This window comes from Bos indicus, chromosome 9 (assembly GCF_029378745.1).
Source record: "Bos indicus isolate NIAB-ARS_2022 breed Sahiwal x Tharparkar chromosome 9, NIAB-ARS_B.indTharparkar_mat_pri_1.0, whole genome shotgun sequence".
Classification (NCBI taxonomy): Eukaryota; Metazoa; Chordata; class Mammalia; order Artiodactyla; family Bovidae; genus Bos; species Bos indicus.
Genome location: NC_091768.1, coordinates 28929404 through 28945001, shown reverse-complemented (window position 1 = coordinate 28945001; position 15598 = coordinate 28929404). Strand labels below are relative to the sequence as shown.

Genomic DNA, 15598 nt, shown 5'->3' with positions numbered 1-15598 from the left:
CCACAGACAGGGAGCCTAGTGGGCTACAATCTATGGGACTGCAAAGAGTCCGACATGACTGAGCGACTAAGCACACACATTTTTACACAAATCTAGCTTTATTTTGGAGAAGGAAATGGCAACCCACTCCAGTGTTCTTGCCTGGATATTCCAGGGACGGGGGAGCCTGTTGGGCTGCTGTCTATGGGGTCGCACAGAGTCGGACACGACTGAGGTGACTTAGCAGCAGCAGCAGCAGCAGCAGCTTTATTTTACAGAGAAGTCTTCTCAAATAATAAATTCTTTTTGGAAGCTTACAGGATATCAGTTAAACCAAGGATAAATAACATAAATTTTTATCACAAATTATTTCCCTTAAAATCAAGAAGGGGTGGTCTAAAACACGAAAACCAACTAATTTCTGGCATCCTTTCTTCATCTAAATTTCTACTATAATGACTGGGGTTTTGAACAACTATATCCAACCTTTCCATCAGAACAATAAAAACCTATTTTAAGTTAGGGGCTTAAGTAAATTTTGGAAAATTCTAATCATTGAAAGAATCACGAAGGAGTCACAATTTTAATATTGTATAGTCATATACAGTGTCTAACATTTCAGAATCAAGAGATCTGAAACACATTCTCAGGAAAGAATGGCTTTCCACAGAACCTCACTCACCGGAAACTTTACAGGTAAGTTCCATTTGTTATCACAGAAGTCAGATTCACTTCAGCACTAGGATTCAGATTGTTGTACAATGACAAAAGATACGATGTCTCAGAGCAAGAGAAGTGCAGTTTATCTACAGTAAAACCTCGGGTTGAACGACTGAGCTTAAAGATGCAAGGTGATAAACAGAAGTGCTTATTAAAATCTAATGTGTTTAGGAATGGCTTGGGACTCTTTGTTAAATGCACATTGTAACTTAGTAGGTCAAGGTGGGGTCTGAGATCTTACATGTCTAACAAGTTCACTGATGGTATGAATTCTGGGAATCTACCACAACAGTGAGGTACATAATTCTGATATTTAAGGTCATGCAAGGTCAATATTTTTTATCTGAAACCTAAGAAAGTTTGGATTTGAAATATAAGAATGTTTGGAGGTCACTTTCTCTCATGAACTTTCACAGGCACAAAGTATTGATGGCAAAGGTATGGAGTGCCAGGATAATATTTTTGGCTATAAATCATCCCTTTACTGAATTTGTTTGCTGGAATGAATCTAAATCTTCTAATATATCAAGCCAACCATGTTTACAGATTTGTGCACATTGATTTTGGGGTATATACAGAATTCTTTCCTGTATCTGTGCTATTTAATTTTATCTGGATGCCCTAGATGGCATGACATGAACCAGGGGAAGGGCTGGAAAAGAGTTGAATGTAAGTTTATATGTTTTTAATTTTCTTTTGAAATGAAGCAGATATTTGTATAAGCAATTTATAAATAACTGCCAAAATGCTTGTGGAAAAATGGGAACATTTATTAGTAAGGACCCATTAAATCATTAAGTTAATGTAAAAGCTGAGAATAATATTACCGTTTACCTGAGAAATAATTTTTTATTTGTCCCCCTTGAGACATAGCCTCAGTGTTGCTATTAATGGTGACTATCAGGTGATATCTGGAGTATGACTTGGAATCAGTTCCTCTATTAATAATAAATAATTTACAGACAGACAACATTCACAATTTGTTAAAAGTACTTCAAAGGCTTTACAGAAAGAATTTCAATATAATCCTAGTTAAGACTATCCTTGTTTGACTTTAACATAAAAAAAAAAAAAAAACACTTTTCTTAATTTTAGACAGGAAGGCCAACATTCATTACTCTTTTATATGAAAATTTTGGCATAAAAAGTTAAGGCCACAGAAGTCATCAGGAACAGAGTAGAGAATAGAACTGGTTATCTCAGAATTGTGTCCTCCTCCACTAAATTCTCCAGAAAAGCCTCCTCTGAGCAAAATGTAGGTGGACAGAATTTCCCCTTTTTCTTTTTTTAAATATTTAAAAATCCAGAATATTTATTGCACATTTATTCATTGAAATTCTTAAGACGAACTGGATGCTGCAACAGCTGCCCTCTTGGGTTTAGGTGTTGTTCCTTCATGGAATCCATGCCTAAATCTGTGGTATACAATTTTTAGGTGCCCCATTCAATCAGTCCCAGTGGTATTCTGTCTTTTAGCTTTAGCACTCCGGTTACACTTTCTCTTACACTTAGCAGGGTAGCCACATTTGCCACAAGTTGACTTCCGAAGGTGGTAGGTCTTAGAGCCACAGCAGCAGCACAGTGGTTTCACTCCGACATGTCCCAAACGAGGACGTTCCCTTAGTCATCTTGCTTCTGCCCCTCTTTAAGATTTATTTCATTCAATCCAGAACATTTATTAAAAGTGCATGGTGTGCAGTGAACTATTATTACATGCTTTTTGGAAAAGGATTTATGTGAAAAACAAAACAACTGAAGCTAAAAAGCAAAAACAAATTACTAAATGGACTTCCGCGTCTAGTTTGGATGGAGTTAACAGGGACCGCATTTACTCTCCTTCCTGAAACAACTATAAGAGCAGATGAAGTGCACGGGACAAGGTTTTTCAGATAATGAATAACAGGCACCAAAGGGTGGTGATCCCTGAGAAAGAGGAAACAGATAAGGTAAGCACTATGATTCCCTCAGCTCAGTCTGCAGAGAGACTCCAGGCGGTGGTGCAGGGAGGGGCACTCATGCCGAGTCTGGTCATCTCTTGGAGCTGAGGAAATGGAACTGACCATCTAGGGAGCCAGGACACCTAGAAGTTGTAGGGCAAAGTCTGTGCAGACAGAACTTCACAGAGAAAGCTCCTGAAATCTCCAGAAGGTCCCCTCAAGTCTTCAGCTGGGTACAAATCAGTTTACTCATGTAGGGAAACAAGAACCAACTGCAAAGTACAAAGACCAATTGCCAACACTCACACAGAGCTGAGAGTAGTTTGTGTTCCTAAGCATGGGGTTTTTGTCATAATTCAACAGACATTAGGTAGACCCCAAAAGTTATTACTTCAGTAGTGGAGCATAATACAGTCCTAGTCTAATGGTTTCTTTTTAATCCTACCTCATAAAACTTAATGGGAAGCCTCAAAAGGATAAACTCTCCAAGTAACCTAACTATGGTCAAGAACAAAGTTCAAGAATATGAATAAGAACACAAAAATATCCATCACCCATTCAATAAGGCAAAATCGTAATATCTGGCATCCAGTTAAAAATTACCAGGTATGCACAGATGCATGGACATATGACTGACGGTGAAGAGAAAAAGCAATCAATAGAAACAATCAAAAATTGACAGACGGGAATTAATTACTCTGATGCTGGGAGGGATTGGGGGCAGGAGGAAAAGGGGGCGACAGAGGATGAGATGGCTGGATGGCACCACCAACTCGATGGATGTGAGTTTGAGTGAACTCAGGGAGATGGTGATGGACAGGGAGGCCTGGCGTGCTGCGATTCATGGGGTCACAAAGAGTCGGACATGACTGAGAGACTGAACTGAACTGAACTGATGTTACACAATGCATTGTAGCTATATCCCACGTGCTTATGAAAGTACAGGAAGGATTGAGCATATTATGTAGAGACATGGAAGACATGAAAAAACTGAGATCACACCGAGATGAAAAATCTAATATCTGAGATGAAACAAACATTGTATAGAATTAACAAATTAAACACTACAGAACAAAACAAATCAGTGAGCTTGAAGACACAATAACAGAATTATTCAAACAAACACAGAGAGGAAAAAGCCCAAAACCAAATGAACACCAATGATCTGTGGGACAACTTTAAGCAGACGGAGCGTGTGAGTTAATCTGCTTATGAGCTGGAATCCTCAAGAAGGGGTATTTGAAGAAATGGATGTAATGCTTCCAACCCAAGAAATGCAATGGGGCTTTTTTATCTTTTTTTTAAATTTTTATTTTATTTTTTAACTTTACAATATTGTACTGGTTTTGCCATATATCAACATGAATCCGCCACAGGTATACACGTGTTCCCCATCATGGACCCTCCTCCCTCCTCCCTCGCTATACCATCCCTGTGGGTCGACCCAGTGCACCAGCCCCAAGCATCCAGTATCGTGCATCAAACCTGGACTGGCAACTCGTTTCATATATGATATTATACATGTTTCAATGCCATTCTCCCAAATCATCCCACGCAATGGGGCTCAAGTGCATAAAACAGGAAAGAAACTATACCACAGACATCATAATAAAATTACTTAAAATCACTGGTAAAGAGAAAATCTTAAAAACATAGTGTAAGAGACTTATTTTCTACATAGGACAAAGCACAGTAACTCCTTTAAACTATTGGGGGAAAAAAATTTGTCAACCCAGAATTATATATCAAAGTCTTCCTTTTTACTTAAGGAAAGGAATCTTTATTAAGTAGACTGGAAGCAGAAAAGCAGGGGTTTTGTCTGATAAATCTTTAAGGTGATTGATTGCAGTCACTCCTTTCTTTCCAAATCTCTCTCTTCCTTTTTTATTAATAAAAACTGCAAAAAAGGATTCATCTTATGCCTATCCATTAGTTGATAATGGTAAAGCCTGATTTTTAGAGGAAGATGTCCCCTCCCAGACATCAGAATGGTGCTTAAAATCGAACCTAGAGACATTATTATCTTCCTAAAAATCTCTTCCACAATGTCAGTTACTCTGCCCTACTCCCCAAATGCTGACCTCCAAGAGTGCTCATAAGATGCACGAGAAGTTATGGAGAGGGTCAGGGCGTTAGAAAATCTACTCACGGCTCATAAGATGCACGAGAAGTTATGGAGAGGGTCAGGGCGTTAGAAAATCTACTCACGGCTCATAAGATGCACGAGAAGTTATGGAGAGGGTCAGGGCGTTAGAAAATCTACTCACGGCTCATAAGATGCACGAGAAGTTATGGAGAGGGTCAGGGCGTTAGAAAATCTACTCACGGCTCATAAGATGCACGAGAAGTTATGGAGAGGGTCAGGGTGTTAGAAAATCTACTCACGGCTCATAAGATGCACGAGAAGTTATGGAGAGGGTCAGGGTGTTAGAAAATCTACTCACGGCTCATAAGAGAACCAAATGGCTGGAAAGGAAGGAAAGTTGCAGAAAGGGGATAGGCTTTACTTATTTTAACATTTTATCTGGCACTGTATCTAATAAACAGAATCAGGGCTAAAGCATCTAGTTCAAGAAACCCAGTGAACTGATAATGCCAAAGATTATATTTCAACTCTTAAGATATTTTAAATTAAGGAATATATATTTTTCTTGGGATTGGCCTTAGATTTATGGGCTAATGTTAATTTTTACAGCTTTTCTAACTCCTGAACAGTATAAGGAAAATTACCCCCCAAAAGTGTCCCAATTGGGTTAAGTTTAAATTCTCAGTTCTCACGGAAACTTCTAAGAGGTTAGTTTTCAAGTTCAAATACCCCAGGCTTCTTTTTATATAAGATTCCACCCACCCTAAATTCTCAGTGATGTTAGAGTTTGCCCTAAATCAAAGAAGAACCAACTTATTTTATAAGACAACTTAGCATGAATTATATTTATTCATAGTTACTGAGTAGTCCAGGATCACAATAAATATCTACTATGAATAATACAATTCAGTTCAGTTCAGTTCAGTCGCTCAGTCTTTTCCGACTCTTTGCGACCACATGAATCGCAGCACGCCAGGCCTCCTTGTCCATCACCAACTCCCGGAGTTCACCCAGACTCATGTCCATCGAGGGTGATGCCATCCAGCCATCTCATCCTCTGTCGTCCCCTTTTCCTCCTGCCCCCAATCCCTCCCAGCATCAGAGTCTTTTCCAATGAGTTAGCTCTTCGCATGAGGTGGCCAAAGTACTGGAGTTTCAGCTTTAGCATCATTCCTTCCAAAGAAATCCCAGGGCTGATCTCCTTCAGAATGGACTGGTTGGATCTCCTTGCAGTCCAAGGGACTCTCAAGAGTCTTCTCCAACACCACAGTTTAAAAGCATCAATTCTTCCACACTCAGCTTTCTTCACAGTCCAAGTATCACATCTATACATGACTACTGGAAAAACCACAGCCTTGACTAGACAGACCTTTGTTGGCAAAGTAATGTCTCTGCTTTTGAATATGCTATCTAGGTTGGTCATAACTTTCCTTCCAAGGAGCAAGCGTCTTTTAATTTCATGGCTGCAGTCACCATCTGCAGTGATTCTGGAGCCCCCCAAAATAAAGTCTGACACTGTTTCCACTGTTGTTATGAAAATGTTACTGGAGTTCTGATAAAATGTATATTTTCTAATATACTAAGAGAAAATTTTAGAGACACTGAGATTCCTTATGTTAGAAGTTATGAGTTAATTTTTAAATTATGATGATCATCTAATCTTACTGCACACATCTCTGATCTTATGAATCTGTAAGTGCATGTGTCCAACTCCTTGCAACCCTATGAATTGTAGCCCACCAGACTCCTCTGTCCATGGGATTCTCCAGGCAAGAATACTGGAGTGGATTGCCATGCCCTTCTCCAGGGGAATCTTCCTGCCCCACGGATCAAACCCATGTCTCTTATGTCTCATGCATTAGCAAACAGGTTCTTTATCATAGGAACTTCCTTGATGGCTTAGAGGGTAAAGCATCCGTCTGCCTGCAACACAGGAGACCTGGGTTCCATCACCAGGTCGGGAAGATCCCCTGGAGAAGGAAATGGCAACCCACTCCAGTATTCTCTTGCCTGCAAAATGCCACATATGGAGAAGCCTGCTAGGCTACAGTCCATGGGATCGCAAAGAGTTGCACACGACTGAGCAACTTCTTTATCACTAGCGCCATCTGGGAAGCCCTTATGAATCTGTACATGGAAGCAATGTATATAAACGTATATTAAAATGTATTTACTATGTATTTCTTATATATATTTCATATCTATTACATATGTTGTTATAAATTAAGTTTATTTGGGCAAATAAATTACCACATACTGTTGAATCATAAAGATATCTTTGTTACTTTCATATTTCTTTAGCTTCTTTTTATTCTTTTGCCAAGTGTTATATTGAACAAAGGAGGGAGACTGGCTGGTGTTTTGTGTACAATTATGTAACTGTGGTTGAGAAGAAAGATGAGAACTTACCTATATATTCTTGCAAAAATAGTTACTGAATGAGAACCCTGGGCCAAGCACCTTGTTAACACTGTGCCATTGCCAAATAGCCAGCAATTTTTAAAACTGATCCTAAAGCAATCAGAATTATATTATTTATTGGAAGAAATTAGAAAGTACTATTAGAGAACACAAAAGCTTCATGCTAAGAAACTTATGGTATAACTAGGATGATTAGTACATATGAAAAGGTTTTAAGGACCTGACAAAAATGAAAGAGAATATTTTATTTCAATTTAAAATTGCTATACTCCTCAAATGGAGAAGGCAATGGCACCCCACTCCAGTACTCTTGCCTGGAAAATCCCATGGACAGAGGAGCCTGGTAGGCTGTAGTCCAGGGGGTTGCGAAGAGTTGGACACAACTGAGAGACTTCCCTTTCACTTTACAATTTCATGCGTTGGAGAAGGAAATGGCAGCCCACTCCAGTGTTCTTGCCTGGAGAATCCCAGAGACGGGGAGCCTGGTGGGCTGCCGTCTATGGGGTCGCACAGAGTCAGACACGACTAAAGCGACTTAGCAGCAGCAGCAGCAGCATACTCCTCAAACACATGAAAGAAAGGCTGTGAAATTCAGATAGCAATTCAGCATGTCTGAATGAGTTGATCAGGGGTAAAAAAAATTTATCAATAAGTCTCCATAAATAGATTATTTGTGAACAGGAGTTTGAAGAAATTAAGTGATATTGCTTAAGAGTGGAAGATAGTTAAAAAAAAAAAAAGAGAGAGAGAGAGAGACAATAAGAAACCACATCCTCTTGAACCATGAGGATTGAATTATGAATGTTGTGATGTGGAAATCACACAGAGTGGCAAGTCGATTAGCTTTTCTGGAAAACAGGATTTGTATTGACTTGAAAATAAGAACTGAAGTGAGATAGAGGAGGGTGGGTAAAGTATTTTAAACTTGGGGCTGAGAACTTTGAATTTAATAAGGAACAAATTCAGAGACTTAGAGAATTTAAGAGCAAGGCCATCCTTTAGACCTATACCTCCCTTTCAGAGAAAACTGCCTTTACTGGTATTTCACACCATCAGTGGCATTTCCACCTGGGATTAGAACCCAAGACTTCTGTTCTCAGCGTTCTCTTCATATTCACTGCTACTCTATGAAACGCTAGCCCACTGACCAGGAACAGAAGAGATGCCTGAGTACACTGATAATTTGGAATACTTGTAAATATTCCTCTGCCGCTCAGACTCAGCCTCTGATCTCCTAAAAGTCAACTGTGCCCCATTCTTTACATTGCCCAGCCTCTCCCTTGGTGGATGTGGGGCTGTGGGATTTCTGTCACATGACAGGATCAGGACACCAGCGAGCAGCTCAGGCTCAACCCCCTTCTGCCACCGGTCGGTGCACCACTCATGCTTGATCTCAGGGTGACTTCCTTAGAGGCCGCCCAAAGTGGGACGCTCCTCTGGGCTTCCCAGGTGACGGGATATTCCTCCAACAGGATCCGAACCTTACTGCAGTCATGCTGCTGCCCCACGGCCACAACCTGGGACCCTCTCATGGTCAACACTTAGAGAACACTGGATGGAATTTATGGTTTCTCTTCTGTCATGAGCAGAAGGGAGAAAAGCCCAGTGAGTGTGATGCTTTTCAAAGCATGTTCCATTTGGCTCTGGCTGCTCAACTGCTCCTTCCAGCGAGAGGAGAATAAATAACAGCATAGTTAGCACAGTAACACAGTCTCAACCTTTCTTTCTCTCCTCTGAGGGTCAAGATTGTCCTCTACAAGGCATGGCTTGACAGGCCAGCTAGGTCTCCACCACAGAGGCACCAGGTCACTCCTCCAGCCCTTCTGAAGCTCATATTTATGGGGAGGCATGAAACGTGGTCAACCGGTAAGCTATCCTTTCGTATCAGGGAAGCACGTATTTCCTCTGGAATGGAGACTGTGAAGAAGGGTGGGGAATCTCATTTCATCAGTTCCCTGTAAGCAGGCTTGGCACACTCCCAGGTACACAACTCCTCATTCTGTCTCTATTTGTCCCCAAGGACAGACAGCTCTGGCTAGGGATGTAAAGTCTCTCTGGGCAGGGCTAATCTCTGGATTTTGTATGTATTCAATTTCACGGCTGGAAAGCTTTAGAAACACTGGTAAGCTTCACTGTATTATAAATTTCCTGGTTTGCCAAACAGACCTGAAAAGCTATCAGCTGCCTGCGTCATCCATCCTGGCTATTCCCATGGCCCCGGCCAAGCTCACTATAGTGGACTGAATGCTGGTCTCCGGAAAGGTATGCCAAAGTCCTAACCTCGGTTATCTGTGAATGTAACCTTACTTGGAAAATAGCTCTTTGAAGATGTTATTAAGGTAAGGAGCTCCAGATGAGCTCATCCTGGATTAACCCAGTGGAGCTTGATCCAAAAAGTGTCCTTGTAAGGAGCGGAGAATACAGACAGTAGGGAAGAAACACAGAGGATCTGTGAAGTCGGAGGCAAAGATTGGAGTTATGCAGTCACAAAGCAGGGAACGCCAAAGATTCCCTATAGCCACCAAAAGCCACTGGATTCTGAACTTCTGGTTTCCAGAATTGTGAGAGAGTAAAATTATGCTGGCTCAAGTCACAAAATGTGGTAATTCGTTAGCAAAAACTCTGGCAAACTAATACATGACATAGACCTGGAGGAGGCTGATGAGACTGCCATCTGCCGCTCCCGCCCAGGTCTCAGCTAGCCTGCCCTAAAGAGAGGGAACCTAGATGTGATTGAAACCTTGTAGCCACACCCCCTTCTCCCACCATCCTGGGTCTCCCCTCAAAACACAACCTCCTGCTTTTAATCTCTCCTATACTTTACCCCCTGGAAGGCTGGCTTCACCTACACTCCCATTTCTCCACTTCTTCCAAATAGGACTGGCTACGTAATTTGCCGGGACCAATGTAAAATGCAAATGTGGGGTCACTTGTTTAAAAATCATTACGAATCTCAAGGCAGGACATCAGAACATTCACACTAGTGCAGGGCTTTCTTAGAAGTAGATCCCTGTCCCACTGCACAGATTATAGTGCCAGGAAGCTGGTCCTGTCTCCTAAGCCCAGCCTCCCTTAGTGTGTGGAATTCTTGTTCACTACTGAAAATTCTCTCCACCTTCATAACCTATTAACACAACGCTTTCTCCATTTTCTTGCTTTAGGTAAAAATCAGGTTTCTTCTGAGAAGAGTTTCCCCTGGATCGTCCTTGCATGTACACCGCTCATTATCTCACACCCTGGGACCATGAGAAGCAGCGCTGGCATCCCCACAGATACCCAGTACTGCTGTGGAAGCCTGCCCCACCTCTCACACCAGCCCTTGGTCCATTTAGGCTCTTGTTCCCTGGATATGTACCTTCTGTCCCAATTCTGCACAGTCATTCACTCAGTTCCTGACCATTCCACCACAGTCACGGAAGCCTTTGGTATCTGACTCATTCCTTCTCTACTCCATGGCTTCACTGTTGGTGGCTTCAATGTCCATATGGACAGCCTCTTCAGTAACTTAATCTCCAACTGCTTGATCTTCATTCTATGGAGAAGAGCTAATCCGAGTCATAGCTCTTCCACAACTCTGCCATTATTCTGCTACTAAAACATTCAAGAAATCTATCCCACCTCCTGATTACAACTTCTTCTTTTTCTCTCTCTGATTGAGATTTGTTCTTCTTTGGCCTCTTTTTCTCTCCCCTTCAATGTCCTTTTTATCTTCCTATGTACTACTAAGTGAACCTCATAGCTCTGTCCTTTAACCATTCTTTTAAAAATGGCATCTAAGTTTTCTTCTTGCCTTTCCATCAAATCATCTGGTAAAATCCCAAAGGGGGATTAATTAAACTCTCTGCATTTACAGTCACCTATTTTACACAAATTCACACAATTGCATGGAACTACTGCTATCATGAATTCCTGAATTCAAAAGTTTTTTTTTTTTTTTTTTCACTTACAGTCAGGTTCCATTATTCCCAACTGCAGCTACTAGAAACCTTCAGGCTCTTTATCTGTCTCCATTATCTCCCTTACTTTTCTAATAGAAACGAGAAGCTATCAAAAATCTTCAATCTACTATGAAAAGACAAAAGCAATCTACAAGTAGTGTTTTCTTACGTCATTATTCTGTTTTAATCGAAGAAAATGAGGTTCTATTTATTTATATAAAAACTGCTTATTAAGCAGCTGTTTTGTACAGGTACTATTCCAGCTACTGAAGATACAGCTTTCATGGAGGAAACATTCAAGTGTTCTGATGATTTCAAATATGTAACTTTAAGGCATGTCAGTGAGGACTAATGATTTGATCAAACTTGCCCCCCAAAACAGGTTTTACAAGACAAATTTTGTGAGTATAAGGAGTACAGTTGCAAAATCATAAAAAGTCTAACCATTGCAGTGTAACTCATAAATTCAAACATTTTAGCATCTCTATCATAGGCTCTCTAAAATAAAAATTTGCCTTAAATAACAATATTATATTTTATTATACAATTGAAATTACACTAAAGATATGAATAACTCTCAATCTCTTTAATTACTATTTGTATGACCATACAAATAACCATGTTTTTAGAAAACAAAATGTACCAATGTCGGCATTTAGAAAAATTGTAAGTTTTAGTAACAGGATATAATTGAAAGAATGTCAATCAACCTTAAAGGAAGAAAGGCTTGGGCTCAAAATTGGAGTCTTCCTAGCTATTCATTTTATTCAAATTATTTAACCTTGCTGAGCCTCAGTTTATTTGAAAACAGAGACGATTATTATCTCAATGTTGGGGTAGGAATATTAAATACTTTAAAGAGTCTGAGGGTAGCACTATCGGCAGGTACATTAACGAAAACATCTTTCTATCTCATAGCCTTTGCCTATGAAAATATTGGAAGTAGTCAGTAGTGAAGTGGTAGGTATCACGGGCTTGCGTTGGAAGATCGGGTTCACAATAGCAGTGAATGTGTTGGTGTTAAGACGACTTTGGACACTAATAATGCCTTTCAGGGAACCAGAGATCTCAGGACTTCTGTGAGGAGAAATCACCTTTTAAAGAAGCAGGGAAAAGCACCTTAATTTTAATAGCAGTATCATCATTCATCTATTACGCTTTCTAAAGTTCATAATGAGACCTTATTAGAAGGACTTCATTTTCCTTGAGAACCTTAAAAGTGGAACGTGATAGACACTGATCTCTGCTTTTCTTTCCCCCAGAGTTGTCTACATTGCACATGACTTCTCAATTTGCTAAAATGATGCGGTAATAAACACGAAGACCCACATTTCGGGTGCAGGTGAGAAAACCATGCACATTGCCACTTTATCCAAACAGCCACGATTAAAGTGCAACCTCAGGACAGTCACTTCGGGCCACAAATGCTTCGGAGGGTCTACAGGGAGAAGGGAGGAAAGCGAATTCCCTCAGTCACATCAAGTAAAATCTTAATAGAACCTTAACACTCACCCAGGGGAACTGAGAGTGGTAGGCGAGGAGGGTTCTGTGATGACCATCGATGATTAATTGTCTGTTAAGGCGCACGCAGGGAAAAAAAAACAACAACACTGCCCGGGACGCCGGAAGGTAAGACCCACCGTCTCGCCGGCCAGCAAGCCGGTTGGCGGCCGGGTTACGCCCGGAGCCGGACCCCGGGCCGGTGCGTCGCGGGCGGGGGTTTAAGGGGAGGGAGGCGCGCTCCACGCTCGGGGGCGGGTCCCGGCGGCCGCTCTCTCCGCCCCAGCAGTCGCCGCCACCTCCAGCCTGCGCCCCAGCGCAGCAGCTCAGACGCGGTCGCATCCTCGTGGACGGTAGAGGCGGCAGCGAGCTAGAGTCAGCGTTGCAGCTCGCGGCCACCGAGAGGCCAGGCGAGCCTGAGCGCTGGGACCCGGCCCAGGCTCTGCGGACACCTCTGTGCGCGGCTGGTATGTACGTGGTGAAGGGGAGGTGGAGTGGGGGTGGCTGGAGAGAAGTCGGAGGGAAAAGGACTTGGGGAGGCAGGGGAGACTGAGCGAGCGAAGATGCGGTAAGAGCAACTTTCCTATTTTCTGGCCAGTCCGCGCGAGCATGGGGGGGAATTCAAGCAGATGCCTCTTTGGCCAGAGTGACCACATCATGTAACACGCAGAGGTCCTTGCAGAGTGGAAGGGGGCGCTCAGGTCAACAGGGGTAACCAGGGAGATCTGATCACCTCTTTTTGCCCATTCTGCCCTGAAGGTGGACGTTGGTGATGTCTCGTAAGTTGCTAAGCCTTCGCCTCTCGCACGAGCAGTGCCACGTCGTTTGTCCTGGGCTGCGCGTTTCCAGCCCCAGGCAGCCCCTCGCGGCCATGGGGTCAGCAGTGAGTGTTCTAGCCGGCTCGGCTCGCGTCGAGCTGTCTTTAGCCCAGTCACCTCACCTCATCAGCCTCCATCCATTTTCTTTGGTAAAACCTGGGAATAATTAGATCGAGTGAACTCGTGGGTTCCCAGCAACTGTTGGATTTTCACGTAGTCTGGGACACCGGCCGGCAGCCAGGGAGAGAGAGGAGTGCAGTGTGGTCGCAGGGGTTCGGGAGACGAGCGCGTGGGTCGTAATTGCTGACGTGCAGCAGCTCGTTGGGGAAAGTCCTGATAGTTCCCTCTGGGAGAGATGACCCTGATTTACTTGCTGTCCAGACTGGCAAGTCCCTGCCGAGCGAGGCTCAGATGAACCGGTCAGTTTCATCTTCGTAGAGCTCATCCCAGGGAACGCATACGGACACGGTTCCTTTGGAAGAGCGCTTGGTACAAGTAGGGCACATAGGAAACACTGGGGAAAAAGAACAAACCTAAAACAAAACAAAAAATCCTGCAGGTGTTAAGTTTTAGTCCGAGTCTGTGCAGGACTCTAAAATGGAGATTCAGTGCTAATGACCACTTAAATATTCAGCTGGAAAAACTAAAAACTAAAACGCTCATACTAGTGGTTTGAATACTGAAAAAGTATGGATTAGAACTGCGCCGAGTATTGGATTTCTCTGTGTACACATAGATTCAAGATCCATCTGTCCACTTTATCTCTTCATAAGATGCCTTTCTTCTTATTGACATTGCTACACACACACAAAATTCGTTCTGTGATTTAATATTCAAAAAGGTCAGAATTGGGACTACTAAAATGAGATCTGATGGTCATAAAGCTCACAGAAAGTTCTGTAAGTGATATGGGTTCTGGATCATGATTTGTTAGATTGGCATTTTGCAAGCCTTTTTTCCCCCCTACTTATCAGGTGCTGATCAGTACCCCTCTATTGACACTATGATAAGGAAGTTCATTTTCTAAAACAGTGTTTTGGAAACTCAAATGTTTTAATTTTGAAGTAAAGTATGTATTGAAAAAAAGTTTTCAAAAAGTTTTTAGTAATCAGCTTCTTAGTTTTATCTTTACCACAACTTTCTTCAACAAAATATCAAAGACTAATGGAATACCTTATATAGGATATTTTAAACAATGTCAGATTTCAATTTTGTTAAAGAATTTTCTCTCTTCTTTAGCCGATTTTAAACTGGAAGTCTAGATTTTTTAGAAATTTACCCCTTCAATGATTTTTAAAGAAATTTTACCAAGTTGTAAAACCATCACCATAATTCAGTTTTAGAACATTTTCATCACCCCAATAAGATTCCTCATGCCCACTTATGATTAATCTCTGTTCAGGTTCAGGCAACTTCTAATCTTTCTTCAGTCTCTATAGATTTGCCTTCTCTGAATATTTTATATCAATGGAATCATAAAATATGTGATCTTTTGTTTATGGCTTTTTTTCACTTAACATACTGTTTTTGAGATCTGTGTCGTAATGTGGATCAGCATTTCGCTCATTTTATTGCTGAAGTTTTCTGTTGTATGAACACACCACATTTTGTCTATCCATTCAGGAGGTTGGACAGGAAACATTTTGCTTCCTTTAAAAATTTTGAGCTCAAATACAGCAAGCAAATTTGAAAAAAGGTGTAACATTTCTGAGAAACAACATATTTCTGAAGATGAGGTTTATTGGAACTGTTTTATATTCACAGAAAAATTGAGTGGAAGGTACAGAGATTTCCTAAATAACCTCTGGCCCTACACATGTATGACCACCTCCGTTGTGGACATCACACACGGCAGTGGTACATTCGTTACAGTGGATGAACCTACACTGACACATCGTAATCACCGAAATTCCCTGGTTTACCTTAGAGTTCACTGTCGTTGTTGTACATTCTGTGGCTTTGGACAAATATATAATGACATATATAGCCTTGTGGGCTCTAGTCCATGGGGTTGCCAAGAGTCAAAGCCGACTGAGCATGCACGCAGATGCAGACATCCATCCATGTAATATCATAGGAGTATTTTCACTGCCCTAAAAGTCCTCTGTTCTCTGCCTGTTCATTCCCCACCCCCAGTATCTTTTAATGCTAAATGAGGGTAAATCAGGCTTAATTAAGACTAAATTTCCTGCAGTCTCC

General features: G+C 41.7%; 1 protein-coding gene and 1 pseudogene across 2 annotated transcripts in view; one reads left to right on the top strand and one right to left on the bottom strand.

Annotated features, from left to right (window-relative positions):
• Window positions 1-1845: 1845 nt before the first annotated feature.
• On the bottom strand, window positions 1846-2327 carry LOC109563619 (large ribosomal subunit protein eL37 pseudogene; annotated as a pseudogene).
• A 10582-nt stretch (window positions 2328-12909) lies between these two features.
• PKIB (cAMP-dependent protein kinase inhibitor beta) overlaps window positions 12910-15598 on the top strand; it is a 120751-nt gene continuing 118062 nt past the window's right edge. For both annotated transcript variants that reach the window (XR_011568405.1, XR_011568406.1), the window contains exon 1: window positions 12910-13048. The gene's annotated coding sequence lies outside the window, so the exon portion shown is untranslated. The remainder of the gene's footprint in view (window positions 13049-15598) is intronic.